This window comes from Acinonyx jubatus, chromosome D4, assembly GCF_027475565.1.
Source record: "Acinonyx jubatus isolate Ajub_Pintada_27869175 chromosome D4, VMU_Ajub_asm_v1.0, whole genome shotgun sequence".
NCBI classification, from domain to species: domain Eukaryota; kingdom Metazoa; phylum Chordata; class Mammalia; order Carnivora; family Felidae; genus Acinonyx; species Acinonyx jubatus.
Window position 1 is genome coordinate 40,847,563 of NC_069391.1, and position 14,880 is coordinate 40,862,442.

A 14,880-nucleotide genomic window follows, 5' to 3' on the forward strand; every position below is an offset into this window, starting at 1 on the left:
TGCTCCAATTTCCTAGTCTCCGTCTCTCGCCTCCAGGGGCAGATGCTAATAGGGAGCCAGCTAGCAAAACTGAAATATGGTTTACAGAATCCTTGCTGAGCACAGCAGAGTGAGTTTTAATCGGAAAAACAATATTAACTGACACAGCAGGTAAATGTAGAGGCATGAAGGACAGTAAAATAAGCAAAGCTTCTCGCAAAAGGGGACCTTCAACTGAAGATGAAAGAGTGAGCGAGAATATTCTAGAGTGGGCTGAGAAACATAGTATGAGCCTGGATAAAGCATCATGGAGAGGGGTGGTTCTCAAGAAGGGGAAAAAAAGATGCATGATTTACCAGGAAGAACAGTGGCAAACATGTATTTAAAAGGAGAGACAGATAAAACTGGTTGGGTTAATGAAGGGTGTCAGATTATAAAAAGCTGAGAACATGAGCAAGTAATTGGATAAATATTTACTTTGCCACCATTGTAGTTGATACAGGAGGCTAGTGCCTTGAGATAGACGCTATTGCTTAAGGAAGTCTGAGGTGGTGACAAGTTTCAGGATGGATGGTAAGAAAGAGGAGAATGGTTTGGAGTCGAGGAAAGGAACTACTCTCATAATACAGACTCATGATGATGAGGGTGGCGATAAGCCAATGCTGACAAATTCTAGGCAAACTGTAAAAGAAAAGTTAACCTGTGGAACTGCCTGGAAAGTGAAATCAAAGAAAGCTGAGGACCCACGACTTGTTTTAAAATGCAACTTTGTTTTCCTATCATACAGGGAAGTCAAATGACTGTAGATTGTAACACTGTATACACAGTCATCCATTAATAATTACACATTAATGATAATGTAAGTTATGGTTGGAGTAGAACCAAAGTTTTGACATCTTAAAGGTATGCTTTTGGAAATCTCAGAAGAAAAATGGTTCTTGGACATTTTTACAGTAAGCCTTTTCAAGTCTCAATTTAAGGAGTTTAGGTATCCCTTGGGCTACTAGAAATTGACTGAATATTGAGATTTCTTGAAAGGAAGCTTGCCTCCTTGTTTTATTGTATCTAAAACAAGAGAAAATTTATTAACTTTAACAACTACAGTGCAGAATAAGCACAGTAGGAGTACTGATAGGCATACCTTATTTTATTGTACTTTATTATGCTTTACAGGTAGTGCATTTTTTACAAATTGAAGTTTTGTGGCAACCCCAAGTCAAGCAAGTCCATTGAGGCTGTTTTTCCAACTGCATTGATTCACTTTGTGTCTCTGTGTCATGTTTTGGTAATTCTCACAACATTTCAAACTTTTCCATTTTTGTTATGGTGATCTATGATCAGTGATCTTTCTGATTATTGTAATTCTTTTAGGATGACAAAAACTGTGCCCCTTAGAAGATGGCAAATTTCGTCAATAAATGTTGTATATGTTCTGTCTAACTGCTCTATCGAACAGCTGTTTCCCCATCATTCTCCCCTCCTCAGGCCTCCCTATTCCCTGAGACACAACAATATTGAAAATTTCCATGCCCGCTAACACAACATCCATTCTGCAGCCCACAGATCAGGAAGTCATCTCTACTTGCAAGTATTATTAGTTAAAGAATATATTTTCTAGGGGCACCTGGGTGGCTCGGTCGGTTAAGCATCCAACTTCAGCCCAGGTCATCATCTCATGGTTCGTGAGTTCGAGCCCTGCGATGGACTCTGTGCTGACAGCTCAGAGCCTGGAGCCTGCTTCAGATTCTGTTTCTCCATCTCTCTCTGCCCCTCCCCCACTCATGCTTGGTCTCTCTCTCAAAAATGAATAAACATTAAAAAAATTTTAAATCTATAACTGCAATAGATTGTTTTGATGGATCTGGGCAAAGTAAATTGAAAATCTTTGGGAAAGGATTCATTATTCTAGATGTCATTAAGAACATCTGTGATTCATGGGAAGAGGCCAAAATATCACTATGAATTAGAGTTTGGAAGAAGTTGATCCTAACCCTCATGAATGATTGTGAGGTGTTCAAATTCAGTGTTCAGTAGAGGAAGTAAATGCAGATGTGGTAGAAATAGCAAGACAACTGAAATTAGACTTGGAGGCTGAAGATGTGACTCAATTGCTGCAATCTCATGATAAAACTTCATTGGTTCAGGAGTTGCTTTTTATGGATGAGTAATGAAAGTTTTTTGAGATGGAATCTATTCATGAAGATGCTGTGAAGATAATTGAAATGACAACACAAGATTTAGAATATTATATACACTCAGTTCATAAAACAGCAGCAGGATTTGGGAGGATTGACTCCGATTTCGAAAGGAAGTTCTCTTGTGGCTAAAGTGCTGTCAAACAGCACTCAAGTGGATAATTTGAAACAAAGAGGGCACATAAAAATAATCAGACCCTTGGGAGACAGCATCACAAGATGAGAAGAGTAAAATGATAGAAGTATGAGTCACAGTAAGAGCTTTTCAGAGAGTTGCATGATATGGAATCATATGAGATCAGCATTTCAAAAGAGGAAAGAAAGGGTGTTCGGTTTCTACGATTGTGAACAGCCCATCAAAGAACGTGTAGTCTAAGAAGATCCGATCTATTGTGTCTAGAAGAGGATGACACAACCTTTGAAATACCAATTCCTATAGAATGGAAGGCCAGAATTGAAAGTGTAAAATATTAAATACAAGCGTTACTGAAAGAAAAAATAGCAATTTTAACAATCAAAAGAAACAAACTATGGCAATGCTCAAGAAAGTTGTATTTGAAATTAGAAGGCATTATAGCTAATTCCAAGATTTTAGAATGGATCTTTCTTCTAATGCAGAAATTCTATAAATTTAAATAAGCATTAGCATCTTCTTTTGTTTTTGTTTCAAATTTCTATTTAAGTTGTAGCTAGTTAATATATAGTGTAATATTGGTTTCAGGAGTAGAATTTAGGGATTCATCACTTACATATAACACCCAGTGCTCATCCTCCTTAATATCCATCACCTATTTAGTCTATCCCTCCTAAACTCCCTTCTAATAACCATGTTTGTTGTCTATGGTTAATAGTCTCTAATGGTTTGCCTCCCTGTCTCTCTTTTTATTCCTTCTGCTTTGTTCATCTGTTTTTTGTTTTTGTTTTTGTTTTTTCTTAAATTTCATGTTGTGTATGTATACCACATCTTCTGTGTCCATTCATCTGTTGAACATTTGGGATCTTTCCATAAGTACACTATTGTTGATAGTGTTGCTGTAAACATTAGGGTGCATGTACCCCTTCAAATCAGTATTTTTGTGTCCTTTGTGTGAATATCTAGTAGTGCACTTGCTGGGTCATAGGGTAGTTCTACTTTTATCTTTTTGAGGAACCTCCATACTGCTTTTCAGAGTGGCTGTACCAATTTGCATTCCTACCAACAGCATAAGAGTGTTCCCCTTTCTCTATAGCCTCGCCAACATCTGTTGTTTCCTATGTTGTTAATTTTAGTCATTCTGACAGGTAGGAGGTGGTATCTCGTAGTTTTGATTTGTATTTCCATGATGATGAGTGATGTTGAGCATCTAGAAACATTGGCGTCTACTCTTCACAGAAAACTTACGTACCCGATAGCCCTAAGGAGTTTGTATGTATTATCATGTTTAAATTTCACCGTTTAAGATAGAAATTATGTTTATTTAACAGACCAAGGGACAAGCTTTAAGAGATGAAGTAGCTTCTGGAAAGTCACAAATATAGTATTTATTTAATCTCCAACTCTATTTCTGTATTTGTCTCTTTCTCCATTTTTTTAGTTTACTTTTTGTTGATTTTGAAGCTCTTTAATTACATATATACACATTTATGATTATTATATGTTCCTGATAAATTGACTTTTATTTATTATACATTATATTCTATTTCTGCTAAGACTTATTTTGAGATCCACATTGATACTAATATAGATAAAGCAGACTTGTAGATTTTTTTCATCCTTTTTTAAACTTGAGTATGTCTTTATTTTTCAAAATAATCTTTTAGGCTATGTGTAGTTAACAGTGCCTATTTTTCCAATGTGAGATTTATTTGTCTTTTATTTTTATTTTTTTACCAAAATTCTTTGTTTATTTGAGAACTGTGTTGCAGAGTGCCTGGAGAGCTCAGTTGGTTAAGCATTCAACTCTTGGTTTCACCTTAGGTCATGATTTCACAGTTCCTGACTTTGGGCTCCACATTGATTCTTGGGATTCTCTCTCTCTACCCCTCTCCCTCTGCCTCTCCCCCTACTTATGCTTTCTCTCTCTCTCTCTCTCTCTCTCTCTCTCTCTCTCTCTGTTTCTCAAAATAAATAAATAAACTTAAAAAAAACAACATTGCAAAGATATTTACTTTTAATAGGGATATTTAGTTAATTTACATTTAACGGAATTAGTGATGCAATTGGATGTAGAGATTCCATTGTTTAATTTTTTTCATTGGAACTATTTGGATTTCCTGCCTACTTTTGAATTAACCAAAAAATTTGGTATTTTAATTCCCGTTGGCATTTATATCCATCTATTTTTGTTGTTGTGAATGCAGGAATTACAGTCCTTTGTCTCTTACCAGAATCTACATGGAGGTGATATCACACTTCATGTAAAATCTAAGAACCTTGAGCAATTCCTTTTATACTGCCACACTCTTGGTAATATTGTTTCCATATGTTTTTCATGTACATATGTTAAAACCTCACAAGTAGATAATTTTTTGCATTAAACTTTCAACTGTTCACTACATGAAAAGAAGAAAACATTTATATGCTCTTGAATCAAGCAGATCTTCCTTCTGGTGTTCCTTTCTGCCCTGTAGATGCGTGTTTCCCTTCACTTACACTGCTATCATTTCTGTTTAGCCTGAAGAAGTTCCTCCATGTTTCTAAAAGTTCAGATACAGTAGTCCCTGAATCTCTCAGCTTTTGTTGATCTGAAGAAGCATTTTGCTTTCGTATTTGAATATTTTCACTGGATAGTAAGATCAGCTAGTACTCACTTTATATGATTTTGATATGCTTGAGTTTCCATTACTATGGTTAAATAATAATAGGCCCTCACAACATAGTTCAAATTTCAGTTAACACAGCATATTAGCAGTGATTATTTCATAAAGTACAATACAGCACATAAAGGGCTGCTGTCTCTTCGGTCCACAAATCACTAAGTCACAGATACATATCATGGTTAGTAACTAGTCACACCACTTCTTTCAGTCATTCAATGACTGATTACTGCATTTCTGTTATTCACTTCAAGTCGGGGGGGTTGGGGGGGCGGTGGGGGGGAGATGCAAGTCATTGTGTCACTTTCTTGTCCCTCTGTGATATGCCTAGGACACTGAACAAATACGGGTAATCAAGAAAGGGAATTGGTCAACAAAGACGAAAGTGCAGTAAAGAAACAAAAAAGGTGTAGTGCTTGACATGAAATTAGAACGGAACGTAAATGAAGTTACAGAAGAAATCTCTGTCAGAATGTTGACTCTCCTGTCATGTGAGAGACTCTAGATAAGCATCCAGGAAACAGACACTTGCTCTCAATTTGCAGTTATTTTGCCATCAAAATTGACCCATTGACCTGTGAAAAAATAGGATGAATCTAAAGTTGGGTTTTTGATCCCCCAATATAAAGAACCTTATCTAATACTTTGATGAAAGCTATAGAGATCATTTTCAGAAAAATGAACATAAATGTAATATGCATAAAGCTTTAGAGATTCACACAAATACTGAAGCCCAGTTAAAAAATAAAATAAATACCCAGTGCAGAAACTGATTTTTCCCATCATTTCTCATGCAAACTATTTATCCTCTATTTTTAAAACTGAACCAACTTCAAAGGAAATGCACATACACTCAGTAAAAAACAAAACTAATTAAAATTCTGAACCAGTGTGGAAAATTCACACAAAAAAGTGATTAAATATATAATTGGCATGAATATAATATTTAAGTTGCTAAACATACAGCTTTCAGAAGTGCAAATTTTCAACTACCTCAAGGAACTCTAGGGTTAATTTGAAGGTGCCTCTCCTTCAGAAGTCCTAGATGAATGTTTCTGCAAACATTGTCCTTTAAACCTTTTAAACTGAGTATATTATGTGGTTTAAAAATTTTTTTTTAATGTTTATTTATTTTTGAGAGGGAGTGAAACAGATCACAAGCAGGGGAGGGACACAGAGAGGGAGACACAGACTCTGAAGCAGACTCTGCCTGAAGCAGGCTCCAGGCTCTGAGCTGTCAGCACGGGGCCCAACATGGGGCTCAAACTCACCAACCACAAGATCATGACCTGAGCTGCAGTCGGATGCTCAACTGAATGAGCCACCCAGATGCCCCAATTAATGTGTTTTAAACAGTAGGATTCCTACTTGTGTTTTAATTGAATAAGAGTTATCATTTACTTAAAAACTAAAAAAAAAAAAAAAAAAATGAGAACTGACTTGCAGAAATAGTGCAAATTCTAAATAACTGGTTCCTACTTTTAACATGAGACACCATCATAACATGATGTGTTTGACTGTGATCACGAAATGGCTCCATTAAATTGCATCCCTGCAATACCACCCACTGGCATTGTGAGGAGTGCATGGACTAGGATGATTTATGCTGCTTCTTAAATTGATAAACTCTGAGAGCTCATTCATTTCCAATTAGTCTCTAAAGAAATCACTAAGGGTCTCCTTAAACAACCAGAAGTAACAAGAATGTGCTCAGCAATTGAGAGTCTCAGCACTGCCCAGTCTTGTCAGTTCTTAACTTACCTGATCAAATAAAATATGTTCTCTCTCCAGGACATGAATGCCATTAACCACCAACTATAATGCCGTTGACAATGATCATGCAGCATAGTATTTGTACACTAATGTGATTTGAAAGTCTCATTTCATTATATGCTTTCTATCATACTGAATTAGCATCATTAGCATCATAGCTGTTGTTTACCCTAATTAGGAAGGCTTTGTTGTAATTATCCTCCTCCTCATATTTATGAAATACAGATATAATATGGGATAGCAGATTAACTGCTGTAAAATGGCTAATACAGAGGAAGTTTCACAGGATAATCTCCCCCAAGCACATTTATTTTTTCTTTGTATGTGTGTGTAACCTTTACATCCTTATCTCTACATGATCTCTATATATTCTTATATCACATCATTATTGGATGTGTATTTCTTTTTCTATGTGTATATGTATATAATATAAATAAAACACATCCTTCTATATATAATATCTACTTGTCATATGTAATGTAATATAGACATATTGATATACCATCTTATTGCATGTGAATAGATATATTTGTACAAGTATGCACACATATTTTATACATATGTGCATATATACACACATATATAAAATACATATTTTATATGAATATATATTTTAAATGTATATTTTATATATATACTTTATATATATATAATATATAATATAAAATATTAACACTCCTCTATGACTGGAATAAGTAGGTTTGGGTGTTAATAAAATATGCATATGACATAGTCAATTTTCCAATTATACATTTTGGATTTTTCTTTTTCTCCTGGGGAATGTCACATTTTAAATGTACTGTACTGATAAAGTCTATTTAAGACCTATCTCTGATCTTTAAAAAACATTTCAACTTATGAATCTAATTTATCATTTAATCTACCCCCCAACAGTTTCTGAAAAGCACAATTTGATGGGCATGTTTTCTTGATTTTTGTATTTTATTTCCTTGAGTTTTTTTGGATTATAAGCATGTGTATTGTTAAACATGGTTTCTTTTGTTAACTCTGGTAAGCATGAAGTTCCTTGTTGATATGGTAATATGTATAATTAACTAAAAGCACTACACGCTTCGGTAGACTATCTTGTTTTATATTTTCTTCACACACGTCAAGCTGTATTTTTGTCACATCTCTTAACATAAATGACTGTTTTTTGCTTCTTTCAACACAACCCCTGGAGTGTGGTATGATACCGACTAGCCACAGAGAAAAAATAAATGTAGTAATTGGGTAGAAAATGGGGGAGTGTTGAAGGTGGTATCATCACTGCATCAGTTTCCCTTACGTAAATGTTTCCCTTAGGAAACATATGGCCTCACTGGTTCAAAAAAGGTAGAGCTGACAGCTAGCAAATATTAATTTGTTACTGACTGTCTGTCAGGGGACATGTTCATATTCATGTATATTCAAGGAACTGCCCTGTGATTTGTGCAATGTTAGTTTTTTTACGTCCTTCGTTAGATGAGCAACACAACAGAATTCATTTATTTAAGTAGGCTTGATCTTTCTGAACTGTCATGAGTTCCATCTTGATTTCTCCTCCTTGCAGTTGTAGCTAGATATTTAATAATCTTCTTTACTTTTAAAATGGAGAAAGAGTATCGCCACTAGTCCTTCAGTTCTCTAGAAAAAGTTGCTAATTTTTGAAGATCACCTGTACATAGAAGTTCCATCTCATTCTGGATAAATAAAAAGTCAGAAAAGGTTATTGATTATATTAATTAGCCCATTAGTCATAGCTAATGCCCACAATACAGTGAACAAGAAATTAATCTATAACAGTGCAACCGAAGACACAAGAAATTGCAATGTAAAATATTGCCTCCTGAAAAGAAAAACAATGGCAACTGTAAGAAACTCTGAGAGAAAGTGGCAATAAAAATAAAAAGAGAGGGGTGCCTGGGTGGCTCAGTCGGTTAAGCAACCAACTTCAGCTCAGGTCATGATCTAGCTGTCCATGGGTTTGAGCCTCACCTGGGGCTATGTGCTGACAGCTCAGAGACTGGAGCCTACTTTGGATTCCGTGTCTCCCTTTCTCTCTCTCTCTCCCCTGCTTGCACTCTGTCTCTCTCTCTTAAAATTCAGTAAACATAAAAAAAATTTTTAAAAGAATAAAAACAGAATTATATCCTTCCTTCTTTGTTTATCTTTCTTTACTGATGCCTAGAATATTCAAAGAATATGTTCAGCAAAGAGTAAGGCTCATAATATTCAAGAACTCTTTCTTTTTCTCTTCTATTCTAAAACTTCTTTTTTCCCCCCATTATTCCCTCAAGTGATTGATACTTGATATTCTGTGGGACTCTTATGCATAAATTATGGTACTAAGATTTCCTGTCTTATGTATCATATAAATGTAATAACTTTAAATATCTTCATTATATTTCCTGTTAAATATTTTATCGTATGTCTATATAAAAATAAAGTACTTAATTCTTAAAGCAGTATATAAATAACTATATTATTAAATATTTATATTTTACAGTTACAATTAAAAGATATGTATATTTATAAAACCAGTAGTTCACTAGATTCTTAGAGTAAATAATATATCTTAGTCTCATTTACATTTAAGAAAATTGAAGTTCAGAGAAAATGACTTGCCCGATATAATACAATATCTAAGACATAAAGATGAGATTCAAACTCAGATCTGCATGGTTTGGTTTTCTATTTTTAACCATAATTCTTACGGGACTCTTTAAAGTGGCCTTCATTAGATAATCTCTTTTTTCTCTAGCCTAATTCTGAACATATTGAGAATAAAACAAGGAATAAAGGATGATGATTAGCATATTACCTTCACTGCAGAAACCCGCAACATTAGAAGATAGAGCTTACCATGGGAGCCACTATACCTGCTAACTTAACCCTAGCGTCAGGTTCACTGAAATGTCACTCACAGGCAATGCAGGACAAGGGCAAAGCCTCTCCATACTCACTGATAATGTGGAAATGTCCCCTAGAGGAGCAGGAAAGGCACCACTGATGCCGAGGTAAATAAAAGATTTAACTGAGTAAACACCACCTCAGGAGCAAGGCATGTTGGGGAAAGCCCTGGAGGTGTGTACAGATAATCTCTCATGATAGAAATCACTCATGAGGAAAAGCGGTCCCATGTAACAGTCTACTCTAAGGAATTTGACAGGAAGAAATCTATATTTTATTAAGGAAAATATTTGTTGCAAAAACCTTTGTGAAAGGATACTTGCTATGAAAGGAATATTCTTAACTCTAAGGAGTTAAGTCTTGTGGACTGATGATCTTCACAGAGACATTATTGAGGAATAAAATCAAATTTGTCTCTCTCTGTAAATACATAAAATAAGAGTAATAAAAAGAAAATAAACCCAATTACTTGCTTAGAGAAGTACAACATTTTATCAGCTATGTATTACATTTTTATATTTGTTTAGATAAAATGAAATTACTTTCTTCCTAAAAATCATAGAGACATTAAAACTAATGAACCAGCGCCACCTTTTTCAGAGAAAATGTAAATTTCTTACTTGTTACAGTCTTAAAAGTTATATTAACATTAATTTATATAAATATTAAAAATACAAATGAATCTATGGCTAAATTTATTGGTTTCAATATTGCTATTAATATTTTCCTTTGTTACTTCAACACCAATAATTTGAATATTTCCACACACACACAAATTTGGTTATTTATCATATTTAACATTTTCTTGTAGACATTTTAAGTTGCTTTTTGTTCACATCTTTGTAATGCCCCCGATTTCGAATCCGAGAGATCACCAAGGAGCAGATACCGATGCAAACGCACGAGGGTTTATTTGCAAGCTCGAGCTTGGGCTCAAGTATACCTGACACAGTGGAGCAGGGACTTGGACCCCTAGGTTAAGAGGCGTAGCAGTTTTATAGGGGCCAGTGGCCAATGAGATTGTAACACACACAGAAAGTTGTATAGTTATGTCAGTCCACACGCAGGTGGCCAATTGAATTACAATTTACCCTATAGTAACTGTTTGAACTAGCCTATCACTCTGGTCAGAATTGGCTTGCAAGTTTTGTGGGCAAAAGGCGGTGTTTAAGAATTGGCGCGCAAGTTTGGCGGGCAAAAGGCGGGGTTTACATTCTTTGGCAGTTAGGGGTTCCGCATTCCAATATGAGCTGGTTTCCAGTAAGGGTGTGCTCAGCGGCTTGACTAGGGTGGGGGAGTGTCTTAAGCAATAAGTAGGTCATGTGGGGGTTATACCTGAGATGGTGGGTGTAGCACAAAATGGAGTTAGTCTTTCTCTGCTTCTCCAGGGGTAGGGGATTTTTGTTAAATTCCTTGGGTCCCATAATCTTCAACTTTAGTTCCTCTAAAAAATGAGAAAAATAAAGAATATAAAAGCAGAAGGGTCATAAAACATAATAACATTCAAATTACATTTACTACTCTTTAAAAGTATCCTTTGGAGCTATCAAAACTTTAAAATAATTTTTTTATGAAAAATAATTTGCATTTTTTCTTTCATTTCCATGTATTTTGGAGAAAATAGGTTGTTCAGTAAGCTATGTATTGAATACACATCAATAATTTTTAATTATTGCTTGCTAAAAGAAATACTGTCTTCAAATATATTATTAATGCACAATAGTCTAATATTATTTTAAACTTTATAGACATTGTTTTAAAAAATATCCAATACTGGGACACCTGGATGGCTGTTTGTTGAGATTACAACTCTTGCTCGGCTCAGGTCCTGGTCCCAGGGTCGTGAGATTGAGCTCCATGTCAGGCTATGCACTGAGGGTAGAGCCCCCTTAGGATTTTCTTTCTCTCCCTCTGCCACTCATTCTCTCTCTCTCTCTCTCTCTGCAAAATAAAAAAAGCCAATATTAATATTCTTTTCATTCTATCTATATACATATAGTAATTTACTTATTACACCTAAAAAAATGAAAAATTCATTGTCCAAAACAAAACCATACTTTTTTCATATACTTTTTCTATAACTTTATCATTAAAAAAAATTAACAGTATTATTTATTATTTTAGAGGGTAAAGATTATGTTGACTTTTGCTTTTGGCTAGGATGTACTAATAGAAACTGATTTACATCCCATAAATGACTAGATCAATGAAAAGATATGTGGAAGAATTGTTTTCAGACATTGTACAATAGGTAGTACTAGACATCATCTGTAAGACAAAGGCAACATAGGCTGGCTTCCTGTCTGAAGGCACCTTTCACCCACAGAATAGTGCCAGGATCCCACAGGTATGTTGCCGAGTTGTGAAAACAGATGCAGAGATGATGGTCAGGAAGTGTGAGGTAACTGAACATTGTGATGAAGTGTTTCAGGAAGAAAAGAGGTTTGCAGAAAACAGAATGCTAGAAATCTTTGTCAAGGTGTCTTTGAGTCTTTGCTGAAAGTATGTTAATACAGGGACTTTTAATCCTATAGTTTCTGGCATGTGAGATTCAGTCTCAACCTCATTCTTCCTTACCTCGGGCTTGGTCACAAAAATATCCATCCCAGGTGGAAAAATCCCAGAATTTTGCTCATGAGGGGTCATCCAAAAGGTTGGTCTTTATGGGGTAACTGAAAGAGAGTATAATTGTTGAGAACTACTTATCCATAGGAAAAGTTGATATCCTTATCATGCAAATAGTGGGAATATACTCTGTCTCTATAACTTCTCTTAGCTCAACCATCACCTTCTGTGTCCTCATCACAACAGGCAAACTCATGGGTCAGTATTCAGTAAATCTGAGACAAGAGATGACAGTACTTCTCTTGGAGGATAAAATTCTGTCAGGTTCTATCATAGAAAAATGAGGTAAAGGAGACCTAACTTGGCAAATCCAAAAAAGGTAAAAAGGAAACAGATACTAACTTCACTCCACGTTCTTATTCAACAAGGAATTTATCTGTAGGTTGATGCAGACACAAAGTAGGCACACTATAAGTCAAGCAGTATGATAAATACTGGGAATACGGAGATGAACACATGTGGTACATTGTCTAGTTATTCCAGTCTCAAGATACCAGGGAATTCTAGAGTTAGGTTTTCGTCATATTGTGTTGGCATCACAGATGGGGTGAAATTTGACTGGCTTTTTGATGTATGTCTTAAGCTCATAAAAAAGGTTATTTATGGGAACAAAGACTGGTGAGTCATTAGTATATGAAAAATGTGTATTATATCAGTGCTGTAGTAGTGAATAAGATTCTCCCACAAAGAATGAACCTAGTGGCAAAAGCTGTGCACTAAGGGTAGAGTCCGGTATATTACCTGTGTGTACATGTTGGTCAGAAGTAATAAAGTTTAAAGAAGAAAAAGTTGTACACAAATGCTATGTAGATCAGTAAGATACAATTTCATGAAGTTGTAGGTGGTCAGGATTGAACATTTGCCTTGTACTGTTAACTGTTGGAGTTTCCTTGTCATACAGGAAAATGTCAACAAAAATAATGATATCATTCCCCCCCCATTTTTCTAGATATTCCCATTGTTATCATGTTAATAATAGTCATTAGCCTGATTCTAACGTGTTTGTATTGCTGGTTGATTCAACTCAACCCAGGGTCTGTGTTCATATAATTAGCTATGCTTCTACAGAGGTTATGAAACGTTTTTGAACATGAAGGCGAAATCATTTACACCACGAATCATTCTAGAGTCGCTAATCTTAGTAACGATAGACTGCTGAGCATGCATGTACATCATACCTTAATTGGAGAAAAATCTTTATTTCATCTATCTTTAATAATGTATTGATTTTATCCAACTTCTTCATATCTATTGTCCTGAATGCCACATTCAACAAAGATCCAGTAAGATACAGAATAAAATAGGTTCATTGGATTTGGTAATAAGGACATGATTTCTGACAAGCCAGTAGAATTGTTCTGTGAGCAAATAACAGTGGAAATGATTTGTTTTCTCCCACCTAATGACAATGTTTATATACTATGTAGGCGGTAAAAGTAATTAAACATTTATTAGTAACCAATTTTCAATGTCATAAATTTCTGTTTAAAATTAATAACCCAGCAGATTTCCTTTTCTAATGCCAAAATGGCCAATTCATTTTAACTAAAAAGATATAATCTCAGTCTTTGAGACACAAAGATCTGGATACTTTCTGGATAACTGGAAAAAGAATAGTTAAGTGAATTGTTAGAAAACATAATAACTACCCTGAATATTTTTCTCAAGTTGAAACATAATGGTACGGTTTAATAATCTTAAATCATACTGCTAATTCTCCTGTAAATTATGCCATCTGTGTTTTTACCTATCTAATTATTCATATCACATATTGACTATTTTAGATACACAGGCAAGGATAATAAACCAGTAGGTAGGTAGGTAGATAGATTAAAAAAAAACATTTAGCCACGATTTTTGACACTTGATTTAAATGGTGGGGAAAACTGTATGGGAAAGAAAAAACAAAAACAAAAACAACAGATTGTGTAAACCTTCCCCAATCTCCTCTTCAGTTTTCTCCTATCAGAGTTGTTTCCATGCATATTTATTACACATTTTTGTACCTCTAAATATTAAATTGAAAATGTTTTCTGGTATTCAAAATGTAAATATGTGGCATGATGTAATAATTACTTTTATAATCACTACTATATTTGAGATATATCCATGTTAGATGGTTGCTGTAACTCATTAACTTAAAATTATGGTTTTTTAGATTTCTATCTTTCTATTTATAGACATAAAGATTATTCCCAGTATTTATTCTTAAAAACAATGTTTCGGTGCATATTTTGGAAATTTACAAAGCAACCTTGCATTCTTATGATATGCCCAACTTGTTCATGATGTGTTTTAGTTTTTATATATGGCTGAACTGGGTTTTCTAATAATTTGTTGAGGATTTTTGCATTTAGGTTTGTGAGCAGTACTGGCCTATGATTTCCTTTTTACTGAAATTTTGATATCAAGATTACTTTGCCCCAAGAAATCAAGTTGGACATTGTTTTTTCCATCTGTTCTCTGGAAGACTTTATACAAGATGAGTGTTACTTTTTCCTTAAATGGTGAAAGAATGCACTCGTGAACCTGTCTAGGCCTTTTGTCATCCTAGACATAGTCGCTGTAGTCATTTTTCACCCTACATTTGAAAATATTAATATCAGGGTCCCTGTGAGTC